The sequence below is a fragment of the Camelus bactrianus genome, chromosome 35, assembly GCF_048773025.1.
Source record: "Camelus bactrianus isolate YW-2024 breed Bactrian camel chromosome 35, ASM4877302v1, whole genome shotgun sequence".
NCBI lineage: Eukaryota > Metazoa > Chordata > Mammalia > Artiodactyla > Camelidae > Camelus > Camelus bactrianus.
The window spans coordinates 2,019,293-2,023,768 of NC_133573.1; positions in this window are offsets into that span (position 1 = coordinate 2,019,293).

The following is a 4,476-nucleotide window of genomic DNA, read 5'->3' on the forward strand; positions in this document are numbered from 1 at the left end:
AAAGATTATACAGTGTGGCTCCTTAGCCCCCAGATCCTGGGATTCAGGCTCATGCCACCTAAGCGAGGGTTTGGAATCAGACTGAACAAGCAGCCATCAACCAGCCATGACATGACCCCAGCCCCAGCTGGAGCCACGTGCAGGATGTGAGCTAAAGATGCAAAGAGGAAACCCAGTGAATAATGTTGTTCAAACAGCGTGGGATTCTTGTTTCTAAATCCAAAAACGAAGTTGCTTGCTTTCTTAACTTCCATCAATTGTGACTGTTTCACAGAGAGTTTCCAGGATGCTCGGAAAGGAAACTGGACCTGAACAATGGGCAGCCCAGGCATTTATCTCTTATACCCAAGACACTGATAAAAAGGAATTAACCAAACATTTTCTCCCTCAACTCATTCCTTTTTCAGTTGTTTTCCACACACACTGTTATTTCCTTCTCAGTTAAATATCCAAGCTAAAATAGCTCTTCCTCCGTAAATCACACGATATGACACACACATCCTATTCTCCTCCACAAGTTTAAGCTTGCTTTGTGAGGTTTCTGAGTCTTAAATTATGAGTCAGTAAGATTATTTTCAGCTGTATGGACACTTTGTTGTTTTTTCAATTTCTCTAATATCAGTCTGTATTAGTAACAACAGGAAAGGTGCCTTGAGCATCTACCCAGATAAGTTGTCTCTGTGCATCAAAATTTCTCCTCAGAAATCTATTCAATTTACTCCAGTTAAATACCCTGGCCTGCACCTCCACTGGCAGGTGTGCTGACCAGAGCAGACCAGTTCTCCCACTGAGAAACGGTAGGAAAGACAGAGACCGTAAATCCTCTGCTTGAGGGATCCAGAGAATGGTCAGGACAAGGCGGAGAAGCCACCACCCCGGCCCCTGCACCGGGGAAGCAGCTTTCAGAGGCGGGCTGGAGACCAACCGGCGTCTCTGCCTCTGGCGGTGACTCCAGGGGTGTCAGCTGACTCCAGGGGACAGAAAACCAGCACAGCTGCTGGCAGCCACATGGAGCCAGCTGACAAAGCCCTTACCAAATATATGACTTGCAAGTATTTTCTCCCATGGCGGAGGTTGCCTTCACATTTTGGCGACGGCTTCTCTAGCTGTAAGCTCTGAGTTAGATGTGGTCTCCCTTGTTTGTTTTTGCTTTCCCTCCTTGGGCTTTTGGTGTCACATCTGGACATGTGTGGCTGACTCGTGTCAAGGAGTTTCAGCCTCATGGTCTCTCCTAGGGCCCTTTCAGTTTCAGCTCTTCTGTTTAAGTCTTCAGCCAATTTTGGGTTAACCTTTGTGAGTGGCGTAAGACGGGGGTCTAATTTAATTCTTTTTGTGTGATTATCCAGTTTTCCCAAACCATTTATTTTGTTTGGGGAGAGGTGATCAGACTTCTTTTTTAAGTGGAGGGACTGGGGACTGAAGCCTGGAACTTGCCCACGCTGAGCACGGGCTCTGCCCCTGAGCTGTGCCCTCCTCTTCCAACACCGTTTATTGAAGAAAGTGTCCTTTCCCCACTGAGTATTCCTGGCTCGCTTGTCAAATGTTAGTTGACTGCACATGTAAGGGTCTATTTCTGAGGCCTTGATTCTGTTCCGTATCTGTCTACAGATCTAATAGAAAGATAAATTAGTCCTCCTAGCATGGTTGATCAAAACGCGTTTCTTGTTTCTCACGGTTTAGAAAAAATTTATTTCAGCTTCACAGCTTGTTAATGGTAACGTAAAGGAAAGTCTTAGGATTGCTGTCAAGCGTAGGAGAAACTCCACTAACTGTATTTCATTTTTAAAACATTTTCCAGGCATTTCTTTGTTAGCGTCTAGAAACACAACTGACGTTTGTACGTGGATTCTGTATCCTGATTGTGTGACTTTTCTGATTCGTTGATTAGTTTAACTGGTTTTTGGTGGAATCTTTAGGATTGTATATACATCATAGCATCTGTAAGCAGAAAAATACTTCACTTCTTCCTTTCCAGTTCGGATATCTTTTATTAATTTCCTCTCCTGATTGCTCCAGCGAGGACCTCTAGCATTGCGCTGGATGAGCGTGCTGAGAGCTGGACCCTTGTCCTATTCCTGATCTCAGAGAAAAAAGCCTTTAGTGAGTATGGTAACTTTGAATATGATTTCAGCCATGGGCTGAAAAATATGGCCTTTATTATTTTGTAAAAAATTTACAGTAGCATCAAGAAAAGAATGTTGTTTTGAAACTAAAAAAATAAAAATAAATTTTTTGGGGGGCTTATGACCATCATATCTCAATAAAATGAAAAGGAAAGTCAGACTGCCGACACTGACCACCTGACCCAGGCCCCTTCCTCCCACCCCCGCTGCTGCCACCTACCTGCCAGCCAGAGTTCTCGTCTCTCTCAGGACGCCCCCCGGGGCAGATGTGCGGGGGTGTGCGCACGTGTGTGGTGTGTGCTCATGTGTGCGTGTGCAAATGTGCACGTGTGCATGTGAGGTGTGCGCATGTTGTGGTGTAGGTGTGCATGCGTGTGCACGAGTGGTGTGAGCACAAGTGTGTGCACATCTGTGCTTGTGTGTGGTGTGCATGTGTGAGCGTTCAAAGAGAGGACAAGCACAGTGTCTACATAGGTCTGTTTTATCTATTTTGAGAGTTTATTTTGAAGAAGATTGAATCAAGATTATTTCATCATTGCATCATACGTATTTTTGCACAAAGTGCGGTGACTGAAAAAGTTTACCTGCTGTTTAATGCTTGGATCGCTTATAGAAATCACATACATCCTATCACCCGTGGCCGAGATCACTAGAATGTCTGGCCGTCGTCCTGTTGTTTTCCCCACCTGCTTGTCCTGAATTTTGGCAGAGCTCTGCTCCCACACCAGGAACGCTGTGCTGTTACAGACCAGGCGTGCATTCGAGCCAGTGTGACAGGAAGACGCCACTGCTCCGGCGAGGACTGTCATCTGCACTTCCTTGTGAGGCCAGGTGCCTCTCTGTCAACTGAGTGGCCTGTAACTTTGACGAATCTCTTTTTTAATACATGATAGTTACTTACCAAGAGTCCTCCAGCACTGTCTATGGAAAGGCTCATCCATTTGAAAATTGTCACCAGGCTCTTAAAGCATCTTGAGAGGAGAAAATAATTCTAACATTACCATACCCTGTGTCAGTCAGAAAGGTGCCAGGGGTGATTCTGACTATCAGCACCTCAACAAGTTAATTTTCCTAAAGCAGAAACTAGCTCTGCCTTTCATTCAACTTCGCACCTGACAACCTCCCAGACCTCCGGCTCTTGGCTTGCCCCCGGGATCTAGCCTCTTCCGAGGATCCTGGTGACAGTGCCAAGTATGCAGGGATGCGGGTCCAGCCGGCCTCTCTCTGCCCCTGGCCAGGAGTTGTGAGTCTCAGCCCTGGGCTGCACCCAGCCCAGGGAGGGCCACTCTGCCGGCTTCCCTTGGGCATGCAAATGACGGTGACATCAGAGAGAGGCAGGGCTGGGGCCTCTGAGAGCTTTCCGCTCGGGTTGTCCCCAACGGGAGGAAGGAATCCCTGGTGCTGCTTTTATCTTGAGAAGCTCCCAGGCTGGAAAGCGCATGCAGGAAGGCAGATTTGGATTGTAACATATAGAAGGATTATTTTCTTCTTTCTTTTGGGGATTAGAAATTGACCTTTCCCAAAGAGTTGCATAGGACTGGCTGACTTGTCCTAAATCAGCCTTGTCAAGGCCCAGAATGACATTCTCCCAGAATACCTATCCAGTGCCTAAAATGATGGATTTTATCAAATCATCAGCAAGAACATGTTGAGAGCTTTTCCAAGTCTCCTGACATGGCTCCCACTGTCAGTGAGTTTAGAGTCTGGTGGAAGGATCAAGACTAAGGCTCATAAAACAATTAACAAGCAATGCGAGGAAAAGCAGAATAAACCGCTCAGTTGGAAGTCGGAGTTTAAAAGGCTCTAAGCAGTACAGAGGAGAACAGCTACAGGAACATCAAGTCCCGCCTGTAAACCTTGCGTTTCCTCAGACCAGAGGAGCTGGTTGAAATCTGCTTTCTTAACCAGGAGACGTGATGCTCGTTTCTCCTAAATGACGTCAGAACAGTCAGGAGAAAAAGTACGATGGTTTGTATATTGTCTAGGTTTTGCTAAACGTGTGACTTCTGGCAGGAATCACAAACATCAGTGTGTACTGGGGCTAGGGATGCAGTGTGTGTCATGACGGAAGCTGGTGCGGGACAGTCACCGTTGCAACCTGAGTCCCTTGTGCTTCCAAGGAGGTACTGGGTTTGCAAACACAATGTCGGCACCCTGTGTCGTGTCCAAGGGAAATCAGAAAACCCAGATATTTTTACTGTAAAATCACCCGATTTGTAAACATTAGCAACACATAGAAGTATTTTTGAAATGTACTATGGGCCAAGTAAAATACAGCTACAGACTGAAGGAAACCAGCATTATTTAAAACATGGCTTATTTATGTGTGGGGGCGGGGGGAGAGGGAATGTAA